The following is a 25,610-nucleotide window of genomic DNA, read 5'->3' as shown; positions in this document are numbered from 1 at the left end:
ACAGACATAGGTACCTGCTCATAGGAGAGATGATCACAATTTTGTGAATTTTTGATTTTTTTTCTTGAACATTTTCAAAAATTCTTTGTACTGAATCTTCACCATTTTTCTACCGGCTCTATTACACGCACTGGTGTGTCTAACAGCTGATGCTCAGCTGTGCGTCATAGGCCCTATACAGCTGAGATTCTCTGTTAGTTCAAATGGTAGGGGCCTGTGAACATAAGAATGGCCATATTGGGTCAGACCAAAGGTCCATCCAGCCCAGTATCCTGTCTGCCGACAGTGGCCAATGCTGGGTGCCCCAGAGGGAGTGAACCTAACAGGTAATGATCAAGTGATCTCTCTCCTGCCATCCATGTGCTTTTGGAAATGGAAGATCTGTATTCATGCTGTCACCATGAAGTTCCTAGTGGCCTCGGTGTGAGGCGTAGGGGCATCTGTGATATCCTAGGCAGGCCTGGGTGAAGAGAGAGAAATATTGCTACCTTCTCCCCCAGGTTTTGCTAAACTCTTTATTAATTATTACTTGTCATGCAGTCAAGAGTGAAGGGTCCATTCAGGGATCAGAGCCATGCATAACAAAAAGACAGCCCAGGCCCCAAGGAGCTTCCAGTCCAAGTAGCTTTAACTCCGAGATAAAACTCTCTCCTACTCATTTGGTTTTGGAGCAAAATGTGGGGTCTGTTATGACTGTACGCTCCCTGGCACAGGGTCAACAGGAATGGGAGGCATTTATGCATTTGCGGACGTGTCAGTCAGCTTTTTAAGGCTGAACTCGAACCCCCTGGACCTGCCAGTCTGATCAGCGCTGGAGCCAGGAGCTGAACGGAATTAACTATTAAACCCTTCCTCCAGTTTGTCCAGTGCTGACCGCCAGGTCCGGCCCTGATCCTGCCCGCGTCCCCCTGACACCGAGGTCCGGCGGTGCCTGCGGGGAGCAGTTTGCAGAGCGAAGGCCCTGTGTGCTGGAAGCCAGTAACCCTGGGGTGCGGGTCCAGAGCCCCGCCAGCCCTGTGGCCGTGTTTCTGCCGGCGCCTAGCGGTGCAATGCTCCCCCCTTGCCCCACATGCAGCGCTCGCTGGCCGGTTACAGCTCTGGGTGGGCTGAGATCTGCCCCTCCGCCCCGGAGCTGCGGGCTCAGCGCCGCGGCTCCCCCCGGGACGCGCGGCCGCCGGGGCTCGGGCCCCTCGGCCGGGTGGGTGGAGCTCGGGGGCGGTGCGGCGGGGGGAGCCCCGGCGGGCAGGGGGCGGATCCGGGCGGAGGGGCTGGGACAGGCAGCCGAGCCGGCTGCAGGCTGGGGCCGGCAGGGTTAACCCCGGGCAGCCGCACCAGCAGCCGCCGCCGCGGTGTCCGGGGGGGCTCCTGCGGAGCGGGCACCGTGGCCTTTGCGAAGCGCCTGCAGCCCCCTCCCTGCCCGGCCGGCGGGAGCGGAGAGGAGCCGGCCCGGCTCCCCACGGGCTGCATGCAGCCGGCGGCGCGGGAGGGGGCCCGGGCGAGCCGCCGCCGCCTGCCCCCAGCCCCGTAGCCCGCTCCCCGGGGGCTGCGCCGGGCTCGGCTCGGGACCATGCGGCCGGCAGGTAACTGGGCTGCGGGCCGGTCCGTCTCCTCCCGCCCCGGGGATGAGTGGGCGGCGCATGCCGCCAAGCCGCCTGCAGGCCCCGCTGCACCGGCGCGGAAGCACGGGGCTAAAGTTGGGCGGCTCTCCCCGGGAACGGGGCCGGGCAGCAGCTGGGCGCGGAGGCCCCGGCCAGCTGCCGGGCGGGGCTGGGGCTCGGGCTCTCTGCAAACGGGGCTGAGGAGGGGGGCCTGCCGCCCCTCTCCCCCGGCTGTGATGGGGGAGCCCCCGGGGCGCAGCCGGGCGGGGTGGCCGTGTCCGAAGCGGAGGTGATGAACCGAGGGGAGGGCCGGAGGGGCGCCGGGTGGGTCGCAGGTCGGGTCCCTCGCGGGGAGTTCTCTCCGCCTCCCCCCGCATTCCAGAGAGCAGGGGAAACTTTTGTCCTCGGTGCGCTGGCCGGGCCATGTGTCCAGGCTTCCCGGCAGAGAGAGCAGCCTCCGGGGGGGTTTCTGTTGTGTCCTGTTGCAATCGCGTGTCGTTCCCTCCACCCCTCCCCGCTTTGTAACTTTCACTCTCCCCCCCCGCCGCGCCTTCTCCGGGATGCGATGTCTGCATTTCAATGGCTTATGAAAAACACAGGCTTCTCAACTGGATCTGATTTTGTTCTCTACAAGAACAAACAATTTCATCTGGGCGGCTTGCGCTAAATCCGTTCCTGCTGTCCCTGTGAGAGCCCTTCCCTGGCCAGGGCACGGTTTACAAATACTGATACTTATATAAATATCAGTTTGACATAATGCTTGGCGCTTACCTTGCTCTTCCTCTTCAGAGTGCTTTCACAGACATTAATTGATCCTCCCAGCCTCTCCTGGAAGGTAGCTAGGGCTGAGGAGTTACAAAATAGCAAGTTCCAAATATTGCCTTGTGTTTCCTGCGCAGGGCTTTGTACATCCTTGGGGACTTGATCCCTGGACCTGCTATTCTTACCTGCCCAGAATATGGGGAGGCCCCAAAGCCCAGAGTGGTGGAGACACAGGGACTATTGGTACAGAATATAGACAATGCTCTTACTCATCTTTCAGTGTGTTTCTTTTGCACCTCTTTGTAAGAGAAATGTGTATTTTTAACATAATGAATAAGAGTGCTGGGGGAGGTTCTCTTCTTGAACAAATGTAACAATTAAAATGACAAAATTCCTTTTGTATTTGGGACACGTGGAGTCATTTGAGTGGCTGCTGGGTTGTTACATCAGTGTTATCAGTGATGCCCGGTCAGCGCCACGCAACTTACTGCATTACAGGGTTCTTTGTACAGAGCATTGCAGGGTGCTCTACACAAAGAAGGAGCTGACTGTGAGCTCAGGGGAAAAGGCAGATGTTGTAGGTGTGTATTTCACAGGCTACGTAAAGTCTTCCACCCTTGTGTTAGCACCGTTGCAGCTCTCTTGGCGGCAGTACTAGTGTGGAGAGGCCACGGGGGGTTTTGCCACTGAGTCATCCAACTTTAGGCCTACCCGAGATGCTGGTGAAGGTGCGGAGGTCTTGTCTACATTAGTGCCCTGTGGGCGGTAGGGCAGTGGCGGGAAATTTCCTGAAAAGTGCTGGTGTACCCAAAGCTATAGAATGACCGACCTCTGGCCTGAAGGATTTTCAGTCGTTTGGCCCAGTCCTACAAACTCCTACTCGTGGGAGAGGTCACGTTTATTTCTGTGGAGCTGCTGGCACAAGTAAGGGTGACAGGGCAAGTGCTCAGGTGGGATTTGAAGAGGTTGCAGAAGTAACTCCATGGGTAGGAGGGATGGCAGAAGGCGAGCGATCCTCCCTGTCCTGGCTCTGGAGAATGGTGAGGAGGGGAGGGGTAGAGGGAGGGTATCTGGATAGGGTAGGACAGAGGTACACGGATAGGGCTTCCGTTAAGATGATTTATTAACATGCAGTTACCTTCTTTCAAGAGGGGAGCATGAGGTTCAGAGCAGGAGGCTTACCAAAAGCTGCTCCTGGGATCTCTCTGAGATGCCCAGAGCAGTTCAGCTGCTTGCAGGTGTTGCTGGCAGCTCTCCCTGCGTCACTCCTAGAAGGAGACAATGTGGAATTGCAGAGCCCGTAGAAAGCATGAGAGCCAGGAAAGGTCGGGGAGCTGCTCAGTAGGTCAAGGCACATTCTGCAGGTGGTGTTTCTGTGCTACTTTGTGATATAAACAGCAATAAGCTCTTGAAGTGGCTGAAGCCTGGAGATGCTTTCTTCCCCTCCCCATCCCCCCTTTCCAGCTTTGCAAGATGAAAGGGGCCCCAGCTTCTTCAGAGATGTCTCTTGGCTCTATCAAGCTTTAAATCCCCTGATATCCTTCAACCCTTCCCTTCTTCAAATGTGCTGTGCTAGGAATTATGGGAGGAAAGAATCCAGCAGTAAATATTATGCAGGAATAAATGTGAATATGTTAACTTCAGAGATCTCTGTGTCACAGGCTTTGAATTAGCCCAGTGCTCTACAGGTGACCATGATCTGTGGGCACTATTGTAATGTTAGTAATAAATAATAAAGACTACCTCTCCAGAAATCCAAACACTATTGCAACATACATTTACAAAAGGAGACATGTTTAAGATCTTAAACTACATGAATGTCACTGCTCTGGAGAAGCGTAAACTACATTAATTAAAAGTAACAGGATTAAAGGCAATCTGCAAATTGCTGTTGTGGATTGCTTTAATGTTCCACACCTACAACTGCATGTGTTTGTGTTGCTCTGGTTGGAGCCTTCATGAAGCAGCTTCAGTTTCTGCGGGGAGGCCCCCCGTCACCTTTGAATGACAATACCAAATAGCATTTAACCAACAACAAATGACCGGATTGGTTTTTAACAGAATAAAAAATAAAAAAATCCCATTTTAATTCCCAGCAGCTCTGCGCCGAGTTGGGCACACCTCCTTTCTCATGCACCTAGATACCAATCCTCTTACTGTGACTGGTTCACAAGCCCTGCCTGCTTAATAATCTTTCCAATAAATATAAGAGACTGTGCCCGAGCTTGTAAACTGCAAACTCTGCATTTCTTACGCTAGGGTTCCAATCCTACAATTTGATAAGTAAGGGGAAGGCCCTTGTTTCTGTTCAGAACCACACTGACAGCTGGAAGCTCCATACCACATGCAGATCCAATTGTGATCTCCTTGGGGCAGGGGCTGTGCATTTGTGCCTAGCACTTTGGGACCTCTGGATGCTACTAAATGTTTAATAACAATAGCTTAGAATCATGAGGGATGTTGTTCATGCTAAATATCTACTTACAAAAACAACCTGCGACATCACTTCATTGCCAAGAACTTTAAAACAACACATTCAACAACAAAGCAGCCTCTTTGCGGGACTGATAGTCACAGTAGCGATTGCTACAATAGCTATTCTTGGAACTGGCTTGACTGAGGATGGTGCATAAACAAGGATATAAACAACAACATCCCTGTTCATTTCAGCTGCCCGGGGAACAGAAGGAGAGGAAATCATTGTTTTCCAGATAAAATAACCAAGATGAATTCAATAGGAAACTGGCTTCTGAGTGAACCTCGCAAAGGGTGGAGAAGAAGGAAATTAAATGATGAAAGTGCAAGGGCCCCTTTATGCTACAGAAGAATTTAATTCGGTGTGCTGAATGGTGGTTATAACACCCCCCCAAAGCGGGGAGATGCAGGCATTGTCATGTACCTTCAGTCTCCTTTTCTTTTCCCTTTGGAGATGACACAAGGAGTAGCTTGACTGCAAATGTTTCTTAATGAGTAGCATTCTTTAAAAGCATCAATATATAGGGCATGGCTACAATCGAAACTTCAAAGCGCTTCCAAGAGTTCTCCCAGCGCTCCTGGTAATCCACCTCCACGAGGGGATTAGCTCCGAGCCCTGGGAGCCTGTCTACACTAGCGCTTTAAAGCGCTCTGACTTGCTGCGCTCGGGGGTGTGTGTGTGTGTGATTTTTCACACTCCTGAGCCAGCAAGTGAGAGCGCTATAAAACGTAAGTGTAGCCAAGCCCATAGAGTAGAGCCCTGCTTTACAGAAGTCTCTAAGCCGCTCTACAGTCTCTGGCAGCAACTTGGGACATTATTGTACTTCAGTGTATAGTAGGTAGAATTTCACTGGAACTGGTCTGTCTGATGCATTTACTTTTTGTTTTATTATTTATCGTTTGCATTTGGATAGCCATCTGTCTTGGATGGTTTAGACATAACAAATCCTGAATCTTGGCAGGAGGTTGGACTAGATGACTCCTGCAGTCGCTTCTAACCCTATAGTTCTATGATTCTGGAATGGTACCACCTACCTACAGGCCACAGCCAAGATGTTTCCTCCCATTTCCTCTCCTTGTAGCTGTCTGCTATGTCTTCCATAGGGCCCTCATCTTACAAGTTGCTTCACACAGGCTTGCAGAATCGCTGCCTTGGGATGCATGTAAAAGGTTTGTAACAAAATTTGAAAATCTCAAAATGGGAGGTCTTTGGCATTATCTGTGACTCGGGGAAATGGGTGCTTTTCTTCTTTTTCCTTAATTGCAAATTGGGCTATTTTTGAGTGAAAACAGAAAGTTTCAGTATCTAGAAATGTATTTAACTAAAGGTGGGGGTTTTTTTGCATTGAAACATTTGACACTTAAATTTTGCATGTTTTGATATGAAAACTACCACTTTGTGGTGCTTTTGAGGGAAAAAAAAAAACAAACCACCCAGAAACTTTGCATTCCAAAATAGTCTGGAATGCAATCTCAAATGTTTTTATTCCCATTAAATGTCAAGAACAAATATCTCCTATTTTCACTCAGCAAAGCTTACCCAGAACATATTGAGGGGAGACTGTAAACAGCAGTTGCATAACTTTAGGTTTGGCAGAATGTGATTTTTGTTTTTTTAATGATTTCACCGATTAATATTGATGCTTATTTTTAGGCATTTTTTTATTCAATTTTAAATTTTCACAGTTGCAGGATATTAATGGGTCCGGGGTGTCAGACAATAGGGGTGGCCAGACGATTATTTACTGATGGTAGACTTTGTGATTCAGAAAGTTAAAGCTTTATGACCATTAGAACACAAACTGTCAACACCACGTGACAAAATATACAAAGTAAATATCCTTATATCAAAGTTATCAAGCAGCATTTTTCTTACTTTGCCTGTGTGTAAATTTCAGTTATTATTGGTGGAAATATTTCGTTCATTGCTTTGTGGGTGCTTGGGGAAATCAGTGGTTACTGATAAAAAATCAATTCCTTCCAAGCTTACTAATATTATTCTCTTTCCTCCAAAACTCTCACTCTTTTCACTTTCTCCATTCTCTATTCGGCTTTTTTTAAATTGTATTTCTGATTTGGGAAAGTCTCCAGCGCTTGACCAGGCCTGTCGTACCTATCTTGGGGGGACTGCAGCTGTGTTGTTGGTGGGTATAAATGTAGGGCAATGGAACATTTCAAATTCTGTCGGTTCGAGATAATTGAAACTTTGGGGCAATGCAAAGTTCACTTTGCTGGTCTTGCTTTGTCCTGCATAGTGTGAGATCTGCAGCTGTAATATTTAGGGGGATAATCCTTGCACTGGAAATCAGTGGGCTGTTTGTCTTGTTTACTCAGCAGCCACGCCTCCAGAAACAGTGCTGCACCGATAAAAGAATGGGGAGACAGTCCTCCCTCATTTTCTTGGAATGTTGACTTCTATTAACCTTAATATACCCTGAGGCTTGGTAGTTATGTTCTCTTCTAGATGTGGGCATATCACCTCCTCCTTTGGATTGCTTGTTTATTTTATATGTGAAACTGGGGAGGTAGGGGTATCTGTCACGTGCTCTAGGTGCTTTTGAAATAACTTTAATAGTGCAATGACATAAACCCCCTAGAAGCATCCTTCAAACTAGAAAATATGCAGCCAGGCATAGGTGCTCAGTCTGCAGTGGCAGGGGCCATATAAGTACCTAGATGGACAGAAGTATTTGAATATCAAAACAAACTCCAACTGCAGTCATCAGAACATCACTATAAAATATTATGTCAGTTACAGCTTATTTGCTTTGTGGGTTGGGACCCATTTTCAGCCTGGAGTGGAATTTTCACTCTTTACTGAACTAAAATAAATCCCAAATAGTATATCACCAATGCAGCTATCAAGGGAGGTGGAGATATATACAAAGACTGAGGCCCAATTCTGCAATTGGCAGTACCTGGGCGGACTGCTGCATCTGTTTGGAGCCCCATTAGTCCACCTGCATGCTATTAGTTGCAGGCATGGGGCCTATATAGTCAGTTTCTTCAACTATTTCTTACAGACAGATGGAACTGGATGAAGACTAGATGATTGTTTTTTGCTTGGCTGTTTTTTATGGGGGGCAAAACAGCAGAATTCCTTGCAATCCTTTGCAGGGTGGAATTCTCATGATTTTGTTGAATGGTGCAGATGCTGTCATTACTGTGTACATTGCTGATCTTTGAAACCCACTGCTTTAATCTCTTTTCATTTGCGGAACCCTAAATAATTTCAAATTCTAAAGGGGTCCATACCTCCAATCATAGGCATAATCTGTGGGCCCCAGGTTGAAAACCGCTGTTCTATGGTAACAACAATATTTCACAGACCCCTTAGACACGCTCTAAGGGGGTCCGTGGGCCACAGATAGAAACCCACTGCTCTAAAGTATTTCTGCTCCTCTGTCACAATGCTGCTAGCTTTGGCAGGTCATGAGATTCTGGTCCCTCTGATTACTATCTCGCTTCCCATCCCCCTCTCCCCCACTTCATACCATGCATTGATTTTAGCATCTGACAATCTAGAACTCCAACGGTTTGCAAGATTAATGCTTCGGGCCAGGAAGCCTCAAACTTTATCATGGCATGTTCGACCCACAGAGAGGCTGTCTAGTAAAGACCATCCCTTCCTGTTTGAGGTGGCAGACCCAGTCCCATTTCCAGTTGCTTTATGTCCCCATGACAGCTACAAAAATTGCATCCATGGGAAAGTAGTATTTTTAGCTGTGCCTAAGACGAGGAGGAGACATGCACCGTGTTACCTGCCAGCAATCTCAGTCCACTGGGCATTGCCTCACAGGCCACTGGTTACAGTAGGGGAGCTACTGTTGAGGTTTTAGAGATGGGATTTCATGCTTCCAGCTGATATAAAGCCTTAGTTTCTAGCTGTAGCTTTCCTTTATGTAGTGCCTGCTAAAATTATGTCCGAACTGAGGTGATGGAGAGGGAAGCAAGATTATTAAAGTCCTATATCTTGGGATCTGCCAGGAATAGACATGACTGTCTTATACCCACGGAGAGCTAGGGTTTCCAGCCTATAAAGCATATGTTTCTATCCAGTTGCTTCACAGATTTTGGACCTTAAAACTGTTTTGGGCCCTTTGTCTAGCAGTGTGTATTAGGCCCAGCTCCAGGATACAATGTAGCAAGCAGGTTTCAGAGTAACAGCCGTGTTAGTCTGTATTCGCAAAAAGAAAAGGAGTACTTGTGGCACCTTAGAGACTAACCAATTTATTTGTTTAATGTAGCAAGCAGTGGCCTTTAGGGAAAGGTAAATCTTAATCCCTGGCAGGTAACTTGGGTTTTTTTGGCCACGTCTGCTAGGTTTTGCGGGGCGAAGAATTGCTTTGCTTCAACAGCAAAACAAACACAATTACATTTAAAAAACTGTGTTAAACTGCAGCTCAAGGCTGTGCTGGGTGTGGGGGGCAGGTCAGGATGAGCACAGCCCCATGCCTTTCCCTGAAACCAGTAAATGGGGGGGCCTATGGGGTGGGGGGGGGACTTCCAGTGCTGCTTTCTGTGGAAATCTTTTCACATGAACTCTGGCCCCGGAGGAGTTAAAGGGCTTTGTTCCTGAGCATGGTGCCAGTGGGAGAGAACCGTGTGAAGAAACACTGAGAGAGGAGAAATGACTGAAATGGTCGACACCGTCCTCCCCACCCCCACTCTGGTTCCCTCTTTGTCCCCAGATGCTGGGGATCTGGAGAATCCGGAGTTCCAGGACAGCTGGGAAGTCTGAGTGAGTCACAAGCAGCGCGGCTGCAGGGAGGGGGCTTAGTGTCTCTCATGAATCATGTTGCTCTGCAAAAGTCATGGGCAAGAGCCTTCAGAAAATGAGTCAACCCGGCACCTCGCACGTGACTGCAGGCTGCACAGCTTTATGGGATTGGTGGTGGTTAGCTCTAGGTTGCGAGCTCCAGGATAACTGGGGCTGCAGCTGCTATGTTTCCCCAGCAAGATATGGCTTCAGATCACAGCAGGGCCTGTTTCCTAGCTGCCCAGAGAGGACAAAGGCTTCCCAAACTACTACTCCACCTGGATCACCGTCAGCTACATAGGGGAGGCCTGAAATCCCCTAGGTCTCTTTCCCCACTCTTCTGTGCAGAGCAGAGAGATGTCCCCCAAATACATAGTTGAACATTTTGGCAGTTATTGGTAAGTTCTAACATGAAAGCCTCATGTAGGGACCTAAAGTGGATGTGTTTGACCTGATTTTCAGAGGTGATGAGCACCCATCTGCTCCCATGGAAATCAGTGGGAGTTGTAGGTGCTCAAGACCTCTGAAAAGCAGGTCAGCTCTTTGTTAGGTGCCCTACTTCAGGCACCCAGTTTTGTGGCCCTGGCACTCGCATACAGAAACATAGTGCCAATTAAACAAGCCAGGGAGAGACAAATCATGTTGCCCAGAGAGCTCTGCAGGGGGGATCTGATCCGCCCTTGGTACCACATTTTAAGTTGTGTCCACCAGTGGAACCTAAAGTGTTTTGGAAGTTGATCTTGCCTAGCACAGCCTGGTGACAAAAGACTCTCTCCTTTTGTCAGTCTGCTCATTTTGTTTGGAGGTTTATTGTCACTGGAGTGTAATTGTGGGTGTGCCCAGTTTTGTCAATGACAGACAGATCTCTACTTCTAGAATTACTTAATCTGGGTGTTTGATGGGCTCCCTTCTCTTTAAATTCCATCATCTTCAAGGCAGACTTGCAGCCTGACTGGCAGCTCTCCTTCTGATCAAAGATGATTATAAACCTCATTGGAAAAATAGCCGCCTTTTAGCACACATGAAGCAGCCCGCCACCCTGCAGCGTTTACTATCTCTTAACTGCGGCTTTCTTCTCACAACTGAGAGAATCTGAATTCCTTCAGATGCTTCTGTGGGAGACTCGCTGGCTTTCCACGTATGCCCCCAACTGCCATCTGCTTTTTTCACAACCACCTTATGAGGTGTGGTACCAGGCACATCCTCTCTCTGTCTAGCGCCAGCCCTGCAGCCTGAGCGCCTTGAGCATTCTTTAGCCCAGTGATTGAAGAAGATTATGTTAACAAGGAATGCAGGTTATATCGGAAGATCTGTGCTTCCTTGAGTTCGGAAGCAGGAGGCGGATAAGGCCGAATACTTGTCATGTGAGAAGGGCAGGAATCCCTCTCAACCTCTTACTTGGTGCCGTTGCCTTTCATAAAATGAGGGTAAGGTGGCCTGTGGTCCACACTGGATATTTGTGCTCTTTGGAACAATCCTGGGCTAAGTGGGTCCTTTCTGCTCTATATAAGAGCTTTCTTTTATATAAGACTGTAACAACTGATGTGCAAATGCAAGGGCTGTGTATGCGGCAGATAGGGCTGTTATAACAGGCTGGGCGAGGTGCTCTGTAGGTCTTTGTGATAACTAAGAATGGAGTATGAGTAGGAGTCAAAGGGCTAATGAGAGATTCAATATCGCACAGCTGATGCCGGTGCAGGGCGGTGTAGCGTGGTCTATAATGCCGCCTTGTCCAAATGGTCAGTATCCTTGAGGTGAGGTGCCATATCCCACCTTTTGGAAGCAAAGTGGACTGCTGCAGGGCACGCAGGCTAGCTCCTGTCGGGTGGTGAATGGCTGGGGGGCTAATGGGGTCTTTGTCCAAAGAACAGTACTGTGTTCAAATTAGTTTGAAAGGTGGGTTGTAGAACACGGGTTTGGTTGTACAGCCATGTCTCCTGTATTACCCCGCCTGGCGAGGGGCAATGATGCTGGATACAATGACAGTGAAATGCTATATATGGTTTGGTCATTTTTAAAGCTTTTAGGGCCTCATTCATCTTATACCTTATACCTGTGTAGGTCTATTTATTTCAGCAGAGTTAGTCCTATTTATACCCAGTGAGAGGAGAATCGAACCCCAGCATCTGCCCAGGGGGCTGTGCCGTCATGCAAACTCCATGATTATATTGGAGGAAAATGATTTGCAGGCGAAGTAGCTGGAGCTGAGAAAAATCTGTCGTCGTGCACCTCCTCCCCATGTCAGGTAACTGCCCCCAGAAATCCCCTTTCCTTCCGAGCTCTGCAGGAAGGTTTGAGCTAGTCTGTTGCTGTTTACAGGGTTACAGATTGCGAATGGCCCAGTGCAGTGAGGCCAGTGCTCGGTTACTGAGTGTGTTTGATAAACTGTCTGAGCCCTTGGCAGTTTTTAATGGAACATTGGGTTGTTACCAGTCTGAGCTGTGGGACGCAGCTGTGGGAATATGTGCTACAAAGAGCATTGGATGAAAAATCTGGTTGGCTTGAAGTAACTAGGACATGTGACTTTAATGTCGGGAAGGATGGTTTTATCAATGTATCTATCATCGAGACAGGTCAGAATGAAGCAGCAGATGCTCTCTGGAGGTCACCTCCTATGCCACGTACTCCGCCTGTTGCTGCTGGAATGACAATGAGGTGGACAGGCGCTCCTGGGGCTCAGGGCAGATTGACTATTAGAGAGGGCAGCATGCTTAAAAAGGAAATGCCACTTGTCTGGGTGAGCTCAGAAACCTGGCTGATGACCAGTGATCTAAGCAGAGAGTTTGAACTTGGGGCCCTGAAACTGCATTTAAAAGGGCTTAAAAATCACTGTGTTCCTAGTAGCACTGTAGGTTATCAAAAAGGAGAGGATTTTGCAAATCTCATTTGCTCTTCACTGTTTATTACCCTTCAGGGTTGTTTTTTAATTTCTGTTGGGTTGGAGAGAGGTTTTTCGTATTTATTATGCGTGGTCTGATCACAAGAGACCTGGCATGCAGCCGGTCCCTGCCCCAGAGAGCTTGTAGTCTAACTGAGTAGATGAAACCAATAGGGGACATGCTAGAGCGTTTTCTAGTTAGTGCATGAAAACTTGGAAGGGAAAATCCTAGAAACTGACTTGATGCTACAGCAATTGTGGGGAATATTTATTTATTTGTTTTTTTTTAAAAACTGTTTGCAGCAGAATTCAGGGGGGACACGGAACTGGTCTATGTTTTGGTTTTAGGAAAGCTTTTTTACAAAACCTACATTTTGGGCTCAGTTAGCTTGGATAGCATCTGCTTACAGAACGGTTCTTCTGTAATGGAGTCGGTGTATGGCTCCATTATCCATCTGAAAGTGATAATCTGTGGTACATATGTTGGCAAAGGGGGGGGGGGCGGGTATGAGTGCAGAGCAGGGGAGGGAAAATGTCCTTATTTTTAGATATGACTAACTGGGACTTCCACCTTGATGCATTTTCAAAAATCCCCATCATGGGAAGTTGTCAAGAAAAATCAATCAGGAGGAAATAACCAGTGGAGACTTTGTGACCCGTGTCTCCCTTAAGGGGTAGCTACAACTCAGGAAGCACAGACGGATCACTGCATTGTTTTAATGGGTTTAATGTTGCTGCCATTGCTGACAATGTCTTGCAATTCTACAGCACCTTTCCCTCAAGGATCTCAAAGCACACTGCAAACTGGCCCTCATAACCCCTCTGCGAAATCAGCCGGCTCACGCGTCTCCATTTTACAGGTGGGCCTTGGCAAATTGCTAAGAACGATCTGGCAAAGCAAATCATTCATTTGTGGCAAGTATCGGCTCAGCTGTGGGCTTGGTCTTTTGTGCATGGCAGGGAAGGGGTTCCTCTCTTATTGACCATCAGCTGAGGGTCAGCTTATCGTGCTCGCTGTTCGCTCTGTCATACTCAGTTTGGCGTGTAGTCTTATTTTCCCTTCCCGTCCCGCCCACATTTCAGAAGTTGTGCAGAGGTTAAAGGTGACGTGCCAGGGGTGGGGGGGAAATGGAGTTTGCACGCTTTTTGGCTTCTGTATGATGTATAAAGAAGGCCCGGATTACTTTTGTAATTTTAAAGGGATTTAAAAAAAATTTTTTTTTTGGTAATTTCCTGTCTCTTTCTCTTTTTTTAAGCACTTAAAATTCAGGCCATGATCACCCTGTGAGACACTATGGATCACTGGAGACCTGCTAGGATTATGACATAGCAGATTCCAAGAAAGCGAAACGTAATTAATTGAGGGAAGGGATTTTGGTTTACAACACTTCAGAGTTATTTTGTTAGAACCTATTTCATTTAACCAACAAAAGAAATGCTCTTAGTTAAGGATTTAACAGCAGCTTGAATTAAGGACTGAGAACTCTGTAGCTTGATCCTTTATAATAGTTGTATTGATTGCCAATTGCTATTAATTTAGTGAGCTGGGGTAATAGGGTTCTCATCCCAGAATCAGGCTCCACAGAATTAATATTGTGTAGGGAACTAGTCATGTATGGCAAAGACATTCACACCGAGGGCAGGCACAGCCTTGGCCATGTTTATTAAAACAATCAGTAAAGACAGGAAAGTTCCAAACCACAGGAACAAGTGACCGTAATACTGTATTATTGTTGTCTTTGGTGTCATCCCTTGCATATGCTTATATACTCAGACCCTTCCTCAGGGACCGGTGGTGAGACACAAAGGACCAGCCCCAAACCTGGCATGTCACATGAGTCCGATGGTCCAGGTTCCCCAAATGTCCAAAGGTTGGTGGTAGATGACAATAAAGATCTGAAGGGCCAGTGATGGACCATCTAGCCCCCGCAGCGTGGTGGCTTGGCTTATTATAGGGTCTGGGTACTACCATGAATATTCATTCAGATGCCCAGCCTTCCATGTGTAAATCTAACTTCCTCATCCTCATAATATTGGGGTGCAGTTATCCTATAGATGAACACATTAATGCCTGTTCGCTCATTATCATGTACGTCACCAACTGCTAAAGCAAGTTTGTGGTTAAACATCTCCCAATGATTCTATCCTAAAATATCCAACCCAGTATCAGTTCAGGGTTCCTGTGGTGGCCTGGTGGTGTTATGTACCAGCTCCTTCTCTTGAGCAAGGTATTCTCAGTTCCCCCAAATCTAGGGCAGGGGTAGGCAACCTATGGCACACATAAGCTGATTTCAGTGGCACTCACGCTGCCCGGGTCCTGGCCACCGGTCCAGGGAGCTCTGCATTTTAATTTAATTTTTAAATGAAGCTTCTTAAAGATTTTAAAAACCTTATTTACTTCACGTACAGCGATAGTTTAGTTATATATTATAGACTTATAGAAAGAGGCCTTCTAAAAACGTTAAAATGTATGACGGGCACACGAAACCTTAAATCAGAGTGAATAAATGAAGACTCGGCACACCACTTCTGGAAGGTTGCCGACCCCTGATCTAGGGTAACTGTCAGACCATTTATCTATGCTAAGAGTCATAGGCGCCCCTTACTTAGGCTAACTTGCTTAAGCCAGGGTCTTACAGGTTACAGGCCTGTAGGTTCCCTGCGTTACTGCTAAGTAAAAGAAAAGTCTAAGCTAGCTCTGTGGGCTACAACTCCCAAGACTCATTTCTGAGTCTTCCGTCTTTTTTTGCTGGAGGATTTCTTGGGAAGAGCAGATCTGGATTCCTGAAACTGCGGGGAAGGGGGGGAAGTCTAAGCAAGGCAAAACCTTATAAACAAACCCAACCTCTTCAGGCCGCCTTACGTCATAAAGAAGCTAAAGGGGAGGCTGTGTGGCCTATGGATAGCATTCTTGATTGGGACTGGAGAGGCTCAGTTACTGGGAAGTCTGGAGGACACCCCTGTCTGTTTCGGTGCCCCATCTGACCACCTTGTAAAGTGCTTTGAGATTGCAGAAGGGAAGAGCCATAGAAGAAATACGTGGTGTTATTATTTATTCTCATGATTTAACAGGGCACAAACCCACGTTTTGTTCGCCTTGTAAAAGTGGAGGTAATTTTTTGAAGGGGGAGAGGGAGCAGTTGGTCCACGCCTGTGAGTGAGTGTCTATGGTGTTAAACTAAATTTCGAGCACAGACTGTTCACGCCGGCTCCGCCTGAGCAAAGGAAGCGGCTCGCTTTTTGCCTTCCCCTCGGAAAGGGAGATTGCAGATAACCTTAGTCCTAGAATAGAAAAGATCAATATAATGTATATATTTTTTTCCCAAGGCAATGAATAATTGATACAAGAAATTGCAATAATGATTCTAACCCCAGAGGGCTAAAACACAGTGCAGACTCTTGTTAAAAGACTCTCCTTGAAAGACAATTTGAATGGCGAAAGGGGCTGTCTGTGATGTGATTAGGATTCAAAGTGCACGAGCCCTAGATCTGAGTTTATCTTCTTACCCTCCCCTGATGTTGCATCAGGAAGGTTTTGGGCTGTGTGCGGCATCTGGTATCCACGGCCCCATGTGCTCGCGTGGGCATGTGCCCTGTCTCTGTAGGCTCATGGATGCCGGTGCACTGGGGGCCCCTTGTTAATCACAGTACCGCTGCTGAATTAGAAGGCACTTGCTTTGGGTTGTGCTCAGCCAGGCCCTTGAATCTGCTGCTGAGTCTGTGCTAGGTACTCAGGATTATAATCTGCTGGATCAGCTGGTGGCTGCGAGGTAAGCAAGGCCTGACATGGCTCGCATCTAGCAGAAGGAATGTGTCGCCTGGCCAGGCAGGAGGTGAAGGGCAGGACCAGCTGAGGGGAGACGGAGTATTAGAAGGCTAATGATATGAAAGCCATTGCTGGCCTACTTTATGCAGAAAGCTTCCCTTTAGGCAGGCTGGAGTCTGAGGCTGCGGCTGCGCTTCCCCCCTGCTGTTCCTTTCATGTGAATGTCAGAAGATGAGAGAGAAAGAGGGGTGGCAGGGAGAGATATGAGAGAGAGAGAGAGAGAGAGAAACATGCGTTTCCAAAGGAAGGTGCTGGCAGAAATAGACCAGTTAGCAGCCTGGCTATTGAGAGCATGCTCTGATTCGTCTGTGGACCCACCTTGAAAGGAGGCCCCGAAGGCCACAGGGCTACCCCTTCTGAAGCAGTGGAAAACTGGGCAGCCTTTCTGCCTGCAGCCCCGTGTGTCTGACCAGTGGGTAGGCTGTAGAGAAGTAACCCAGCCACTGATGGGTTTTATAGTCCTTTGGGACTACTGGGCTACTGCCAGGGGCACAAGATGTCTGTTTCCAGGTGAATTTCCGTGAGTTTAGGGTCTCCCTGCTGTTTTCTGGAGAGCTAAGTTCCCTCTGCACTGGGGCAAACGCTACGGTGCTTGAACTTTGCTTAATCATGATTTAAACAGCTGTTCTGGCTCACTCATTTGTATGGCTGAGCTGACCAGCATAGACAGGGCTATATGGGATCTGGGAACTGTCTCCTGGGCTCAGTAGGGACCTCAGGGGCGTGTGTGTTTGTGTCCATCCGTCTGTCTGTCCCTCCCGGCAAATATTGGTGGCTGAGACCTTGAGGGGATGGCTACGCTGCACTTAGACACCTGCGGCTGGCCTGTGCCAGCTGCTTGGGCTCACTGGGCTCAGGCTAAGGGGCCGTTTAATTGCAGTGTAGACATTTCACCATTCGGGCTGCAGCCTGAGCTCTGGGACATTCCCACCTCGCAGGGCCCTAGAGCCCAGGCGCCAGCCTGAGCCTGAATGTCAACACAGCAATTAAACAGCCCCTTAGCCCAAGTCAGCTGGCACTGGCGAGCTGCAGCTTTTAGCTGCAGTGAAGACATACGCACAGGTGCGGTTTAAACATGGCTGCAGCACCGTTCCAGCTCACTCTTCAGAACCGTTAAGGAGGACATGCCGGCTGGCTACCTGTGATTTGGTAAACTTTGGTTTCTGTTGGTCAGTCCCTGCCTCTGTGCCCTTCAAAACCGGGCAAGGGTTCGCTCCCACTGGATCAGTCAAGACCGAGATGTAATGCAATTCAAGGTGATCAGATGCAGCTAAGACTTGGGAGAACTGTCTCGCACCACAACCTTCTCAGTCAAGATAACTGGCCATATTGTCCATGTCAGACAATGGTTGCTTGAGCAACTGGCCCATCCAGGCCTGTGAGAATGCTGACATTCTGATCTCCTTAATGGCAAACCTGGTAAATTTTACCAGCAATGGATCCGGCAGGGTGGGACACGGCTCGGTAGCACAAGGCTGTGTTCCAGAAGTCACCAATGGTCCCTTCTGACCTTAGTATCTATGAATCACCAGCGCCCCCCATACTTCACTGAGCAATGCAGTCTGAAACTTCAGCAGCAGGATGGTTGTGGTGGCTGGGGAATCCTCTGCGAGAGAGCTGGTTGATAAATGGAAACCAATTTCACAAAAACTGCTGGAATGTCAGCATTGTTTTCCTTGTGAAATGTTTGAAATGGGACCCATTTCGTTTAATGTTTAGCGAAATATTTGATGTGTTGGTGTTGTTGAAAAATTACCAAAGTGGCTATAGAAATTTTACATTTTACCAAAATCTGATTTTCATCCTCCCTCTCCCCTCCCAAAATAACCAATTCCCCCCCCCCCCCCGCCCCACGCCATATACATACACAAGTGTTAACAATTGTGGGGCGGAAAAATCATTTTCAAAAGAGACCTTTTTTGACAAACCCATTTTGTTTGAAGAATGTTAACCAGCTTTATTAGAAATAAATAAAAGATTGGATTTAAAATTTGTGGCCCGGGAGATGCACAAGCTGTGGGATTTCTATAAAACTTGGTCCAGCAGCAGCATTTCATGAGAATAATCATATTAGTAACTTCTGAACGTGCCTTACCAATAGGATCTGGTATTAAAATGGAGGGGAAATAGTCAGCTAGAGCTGAAAAATGCAGGGGAGATTTCTGCTAAAATCCCCAGTGGATGAAATACTGTGGACTTTGAATACATTCTGCCTGGATTTTGTCAGCATTCCTAGCTGGCTTCTACTGCCCCAGCTACAACTTGATTTGTTCACAGCTGGAGCAGACACAACATTACAGGCAGCTTGTGTTAAGGTCACAATGTTATTAGAAAAGGAGACAGTTGACCCCACCTACCCTTGAAAAGAGCCCTACTAGCTGTGATATTGAAACTCTGAATTTTTTCCGTGCAAATGCACACCATGGTCAAGTACAGCATCGTATACCCTTCAGCAGATAGCAATGGAAATCCCTCTCCAGGGAGAAGCAGCCAAGGGGATCGTTAACGTGTAGGTGGCTTGTTGGATGTTTTACAAACCCAGAAAATCCGTGCGACAATACCTGGCACTCCTGCGGTGTCTTCCATCCAAGGAGCTGAATGCACTTTACACACACTAATTAAATAGTGCTCACAACAGGCCTGTGATGCAGGTAGATGATATCCCTGATAAGCTGGGGTGTGGAGGCCAAGACTTTCAAAGTGACTTTGGGTGTTGTGGCTGGAGAGTTGAAGGCCTGGGCTGCACTAGAAAGCTTCATCAACCCAGCTCTGCTTGTTAGGAGTGTGAAAAATATACCTCTACCAGACCTAGCTGTGCCTGCAAAAGCCATAATACAGAGGCAGTTACACCGGCATAAAAGTCTGTTTGTTGGTTTAGCTTAATCTGTTTGGGAACCTGGTTTAAGCTCTGCTGGCAAAAATCCTCTTTTGTGGGTACAACCTGGGTCCCAGTGGAGCAGGTGGGGGTGCCAGTCTAGCTGTACTAGTTTATCTATACTGGCAAACCCTGTTAAATCTAGATAAAGCCTAAGTAATTCTCCCTCGGTCACGTAGTGGGTCCTGACTCCACGTCCTATGCCTTCACTCCAAGGTCATCTTTTCCTGTAACCAAAGAAAACACATTAATTCATTTTCCTTTTACATCTTTTGGGTAGCAGGCACAGAAAACTACCCTCCCGCACAGGCGTGGGAAGTAGGGGTACGGAGGGTGTTGCAGCACCCCCAGGTTTTATGTGGGACCGTTGGTCCCATGCCCAGGGCTCCACTCCCCAGTTCTGGTCCTGGGGGCTGACCCCACTCCATAGCCACTGGCTCTGCGCATAAAACCTGGGGGTGCTTCCCGCGCCTATGCCCTCCTCCTGGGCCTCCACCCACACTCTGCTCCGCAACCCCTCACCTGAGGCTCAGATCCTGGCTGCCAGCCCCACTCCCTGGCCTGGGGCCTGTGCCCAGGGCCCGACTCCTGGCCCCGCACCCGAGGCTCTGCTCCTGGGCCCCACTCCCAGTCCTCCGCTCTTGGGGCCCTGCGCCCGGTTCCAGGGCCAGGGCTCTGTTCTTGGCCCTGCACATGGGTCCAGGCTGCCGGCCCCTGCCCGGGACTCAGCTCCTGGCCCCACACCCGCCCCCAGCTGTGGCCTCGGCCCCCTTACCCTGGTTCAGGTCCATCCCTCCCGGGGGCACAGCCCTGCTCCCAGCCTCAGCTGGGGGTGGGCGGGGGGTGGGGGCACAGACAGGGCTAAGGGGGCTGGCTTTCAGCACCCCTATTACTAAAAATGTTCCAGCGCCACTGTCCTCCCGTCCTTCATAAAAGCACCCTGGCAGTTGTTTGTTTTATCCTCTGATTTGGGGGAGCTATTGTTTGCTCAGCAATTAAGAAATCCGAGTAATCTCTGGCTAAGATGCTCCTTATCTGCTAAAAGAACAGGAGTACTTGTGGCACCTTAGAGACTAACAAATATATTTGAACATAAGCTTTCATGAGCTACAGCTCACTTCATTGGATGCATGGAATGAAACCTATAGTAAGACATATATATAAGTTGGAAGTTACCATGCAAACTGTGAGAGGCTAATTAGTTAAGATGAGCTATTATCAGAAGGAGAAAAAAAACTTTTGTAGTGATAATCAAGATGGCTGCTCTGATGGGGACTGTGCAGTCCGGTGGCCTTGGCGAGTGTCCCTGAGAGGTTGGGTTTGCTGGTGAGGAGGGCAGAAATTAGCTGTTAATGTTTCCTTCCCCTTCGAGTGCACCGGATATGTAACTGTAGCCTCGTAAAGCACTTCTCTTCCCGGGGCTTTCCAAACATTAGCTGTGGTGTGCACTGATTGTAATACTGCCCGGGAGAGGATGTCACTTGGGGATTGCACGCCACCACCTAGAATTTAAATCTCTCTAAAATGTGACACGGGGGGGCGGGAGGATTTAAAGGCCTGTGTGGATTAACCTGGAGACCCAACTCCACGGCACCCGGCCTTGTCTATGGAGTGCTCTCTGGGCTCTTGGAGGCTAGAGACCTCTCCTTGGTTATGTCCTGGCAGACTATGGGAGGTGCTGAGCAGTGCTAGCATCAGCCATGCCTCACTGTGCGTGCTTGGCTAGCGTGCCAACTTCCACCCGGTGATGGAGATCTTTCCCAGGCCGGCTGACAGCAAAACACCTAGCAGAGACCAGATTAAGCATCGTTTGGCGGTGGGGGGTGGGGTCAGCATTTGGAGCAAATTGTTTGTTCTGCAGGTGCCCTTTTCTCTTCCGAGCTGTCTGTACGTGGCAACGAGTCATGGAATTGGTGGGGGTCTGCGAGTTGCTCCCGATGCTGTACGTGTGGATTGTACAATTACGGGTGGCAAATGGCTATGTCACGCAGCCCATCTGCATCTGGGAGTAGCTGACAACTTCCGATTTGCTGGTTTCACTTCCCCTCCCCAGAGATTGCTGGCTGTGAGGGGAAGAGGCTGGAGCGGGCCATCAGCATTACTGAGCCATGGCTTTCGAGTTCTTGACATAGGACTGGAAGGGACCTCCTGGGTCATCGAACCCCATCCCCTGCTATTGCAGACAACCCCGCATATCATCCTCTTCGTAAATGTCTCATGCTGCATCTTAAAACTGCCCTCGCTGGGAGGCTGCTCCAGAACCTCGCTCCTCCAATGGTTAGAAACCTCCTCCTGGTTTGCAGTCTGCATTCATTCATTTAGCCTCATTTGTTCTGGTCCCAACGTTGTTCTGAGGATTAGATAGCTCTTCACCCGCCCTACGGTTTGCTTCCACTGGGTAAGTGGTTTTTCTGAATGTTCCACGTTCCCAAAGCCATGGTCTCCTGCTCCCAGCCCTCTTAGGAACCTCTCCTCCGGCACTTGGGGGCGAGACCATTGACCTTATGGTTGAATGGCACGGTGAAGGCCCAACCCCTCACTGTAGAGACATGTGCCCGGGGTGTTGGGAGGAAGAGGTGGGGGAAGAATCCCAGCACTTCCTAGCCAGTTGTTCGGCAGCACCATAAAGGACTCGTCAACAAGGCCAGTGTTAAGAGGGTGGGGAGTTGGACGCTAGCCGTAAGCGGGGAGGGTTTGGTGTGAGGACGCATGCATGTAAATGCACATTGGGTCACTGCTGCAGGTGCATGCACCCGCAGGTATGTAACAGTGTGTACTAGCATCCAGGTAACTGCAAATGCCTACGGCTGGATTAGCACAGGTTTGTTTGAATGTGCCATCATTTAATGCTCTTTGTTTACGAATGCTCCCATAGCATAATGTAGGCCTAAATATGCAGTTGAAAAGGCCCAGGGCTACTAGTCTTGGCCATGATAGAATGTATTAGGACCATTCTTTACAAATAGGCTTGTTTTTCAGTATGATTTCAACTGGGTTTGGCCATAACCACGTCAACCAACCTCGGAGTGGTAAGAACAGTTTGAGTTGGGCGTGTGTTCAAACCTGGCTCTTGAGCTGTGTTCCCAGGCCAGGGTAGACATGGTAGTGCCACTGTGGACAGAGGGCTAGCTACCCAGTGTCCTCTGGAGAATCATCTGTCTCTCCCTTGTAGGTAGATAGCCCATATGCCTTCATGTTCATGGCTCTGGAAAATGAGTATGTTTCTCTTCTAAAGACATAGCCCTGTGGACTGCAAAATGAGTCTCTTACAAGATGTCCAGGACACAGGTGAACAGACTAACAGGTGTGTAACATACAGGTCCAGTCCAGGAGACTGTCTTTCACACTCGTACCATACTGCTGGACTCGTACCTTTCAAGAAATGGTCACAAATTTGGCACTGTTGAAAATCATCAAAGAAGCTTTTTATCTGAAAGGAAAATGAACCTTTCACAGGGTCCATACTGACAGAAGGGTCGGGTTCTAGTGGTTGCAGAGATGAATTTGTGCCGATGGTCTGTGGCTGATGCTGGTATCTCCAGCTGAACCAAAGACAACCTGGCTATAGAACCGTGTTAGGAACCACATGACACCTTTTCAGAAGTGACTAGGGATGCCTTAAAGGAGCTTGGTTTTCAGAGGGTGAATGCTCGGCACTTTCTGAAAACCAGGCTCCTTTAAGGGTGTCACGTCGGGTGCCCAAACTCACTATCTGCTGTTGAAAATCTCGGTCTAGGCTCTGTAACAGAGTTGTCCACTCCACACTACAAACAAGGAACCCTAATCCAGCCGTAGGTACCCCATTAATGCCAGAAAATCCTGCTGCTCCGGCCCTTTCTCTTGTTCCTTGCTACTGTGCACGTGCCAGAGGGAGGAGGAAGAAAAAGTCAGAGAATTGTAAGCTCAGTGTTGAGGGCAGAGAGAAATCCAAACCTAGCATCTCTGGTTTGATTTCCCGCAGCAGTAGTGATGATGGCCCAGATTCTGCCTGGCCTGCTGGAAGGCTCAGCTCTGAAATCTCACCTGAAGTTGGTTTTTATCCTGGCCGTGAAAAAACACCTCTAGGTTCTTGCTTTTCAAATAAAAACCAGCTTCCTTCTACTTTCCCTAGTTGTCTTGGGACTGTGTGCTGTGATGCGAGGTGGCTAGAATCTGCTCCAAGCTGCAGCCAGGGTATGTAATGGAATCGGGAGCGGGGAGGTTCTGAATTATTTATTAAGAACAACTTGCAGAGTGACGGCCTAGCTGTTAGCGAACAGCAGTGAGCTCTGAACAAGGGTGGGGGGTGAGGGACTTGTACCTGCCCTCTCTGTGGAGGCCGTTGTTGTCTGGTATGGATTAGTGTCAGTGGGAGCATCGTGAAGCACTCATTTGATACATGCAGGAAGTGCAGCCTGCTGTGGTCAAAGCTCCTTTGTGTTTATGGCCATAACGCTTGCTGTCGTGGTCTTCCTGTGGGCTAGGGACTGAGCACTAGGCTTGGCTTTGCTGTGACTCCCTTTGGGGGTTGGAGCCTCTCCATTTGCAAAGTGGAGGTAATAAATGACCTCTTCTGAGTACTGTGCAAAGATACCAGTGCCACACGACACCCCCTGCTGGATAGGGGAAGGGTCTGAGTACCCCCACTCCAGCTAACTAAAGGGTGGTTTGTGCCCCAGGGTTGCACCCATGAAAGCTTCCACTTCGGGACTTAGAAAAATCCTTACCTAGGAGTTTCCCATGAGCAGTTCTGCAGAAGGAAAGGCAGCTTTCTTCCCAAAGGCTGGCTGGTTAAGCAGGACAGACTTCCATGCAGACTGGAGGTTTTTTGGATGCTGCAGCTGTGCCACCGTAGTGTAGATGTTTCCTGCGTCGATGGAAGGGGTTTTTCGTCAGTGTCATAAATCCATCACTCCATGAGGCAGTAGCTAGGTCGATGGAAGAATCCTTTCATCGACCTAGCCACGTCTATATGGAGGGCTAGGTCAAACTAACTATGGCGCTCCAGGTGCAAAATTTTCCCCATCCCTGAGAGACGTAGCTAGGTCGATTTTAAATTTTTGAAGCATAGAACAGGCCAGAGGTGCACACATCCACTTCTGATGGGGCCATCTTGACTCTTACAAAAGCTTTTGGTGCCTCTTCGCCCACTGTAACTGTGGGTTTCCATTGCATTCGTTGAGCATTACTACAACCTAGGTTTTTAGGCTGTGCTTCATTGCCATGATATCTGATTGCACAGGGAAGTTGTTGGGGTGCAATGATTGTCTGAAGAATGCTTTGGAAATGAAAAGCTGTCTGTAAGGATGATGATGGTGCTGACTTATTACCCATCGACTCCCACGCTCTTCAGACTTTAGGGATTTGTTCCAATAATAATTCTCAGCAGTGCTTTGCATCTTGAAATTTCCCTACAAACATGCTGTCAAGGCTGATTCCCCACGCTGGCACTTTGAGTACAGAAGGTGGGGGCTCGCAAGGATACTAAAAATTAATACTGGCCACTCCGGGCTTGTATTAAACTACCAAGGTTACAGCTTTTCTCTGACCTTGGATGGGTAGATGTTGCCACCACCCAAGTGCAAAAACCACTTTGAGAGCCCAGGAAGGTGCACTTGGGAATTCCTTCCTGTGGGGTACCCTCAAGCCCTTTCACCCTCCCTCCAGGAAAGAGCTGAGAAAGAAAACCAAGGAAATCAGCTGTTGCCACCAGCTAATTAAACAACTTCTGCACAAACATCTTAGGACACAAAAATCCAATCCTGGTCTTAAAAAAATACACCTGCAGTTGTTGACCTGCATCTTTAATCACCCATGTTACTATCTTCTCTGCCTCATCAGGATCCAGTTACTGTTCATTTCTGTGTAATGGAAGCATCAGAAAAGTCTTCGCCATCCCAAGAGATGAAACAAAGGAATCCTATTCTTCCCACTTGCCCTACTGCATCCAGAAAAGCTCATTCATTTTGGCTCCCAGCACCTCTGTCACACCTCCAGGGTTCAGCATATTTCAGTGTTTTCCTTCAGCTTCATCTTTTTAAAAATGAGTCAATATGTGGATCTCTTGGGACCCCCTCCCGCACGGAGTGCTAGTCCAGACAAGACTCCCCTGCTGTCTCCAAGATCAGATTTATAGTTGGTGGGGGGAGGAGGAGGAAGGGACACATGAAGGGCAGCTTGCAAGTTTGAGAGGAATTCTTTTCTTATTAAAAAAACCACAGGCAAAATTCACTTATGAGAAGGAGCAACGAGGGCTGTAGCCTTGGAGGAGACAGATGAAGGAATTTTGGAGGGAGGGGGATGTGGGAAGAACGTATTTGGGTGCGTCTGACAGTGACACGCTTCTTGATGGGGGAGGAGGAGTTACCGTTACTTTCCCCTTCCTTGGGGAGTGGCGCCCACCGCCACCCCACTTCCCGTATGCCGGTTTCAAGCCAGCAGGATTGGAATCCGTTCAG

The 25,610-nt window shown here is 48.6% G+C and overlaps 1 protein-coding gene across 1 annotated transcript in view; it reads left to right on the top strand.

The window, feature by feature from the left end:
- Positions 1–1,268: 1,268 nt before the first annotated feature.
- Positions 1,269–25,610, top strand: part of NDST1 (N-deacetylase and N-sulfotransferase 1) — a 63,296-nt gene continuing 38,954 nt past the window's right edge. Inside the window, exon 1 of the mRNA XM_007071498.4 lies at positions 1,269–1,580. The gene's annotated coding sequence lies outside the window, so the exon portion shown is untranslated. The remainder of the gene's footprint in view (positions 1,581–25,610) is intronic.

The sequence above is a fragment of the Chelonia mydas genome, chromosome 8 (genome assembly GCF_015237465.2).
Source record: "Chelonia mydas isolate rCheMyd1 chromosome 8, rCheMyd1.pri.v2, whole genome shotgun sequence".
In the NCBI taxonomy this organism is placed as follows: domain Eukaryota; kingdom Metazoa; phylum Chordata; order Testudines; family Cheloniidae; genus Chelonia; species Chelonia mydas.
The sequence above is the reverse complement of the archived record's forward strand: the minus strand, read 5'-3'. Positions and strand labels throughout refer to the sequence as shown.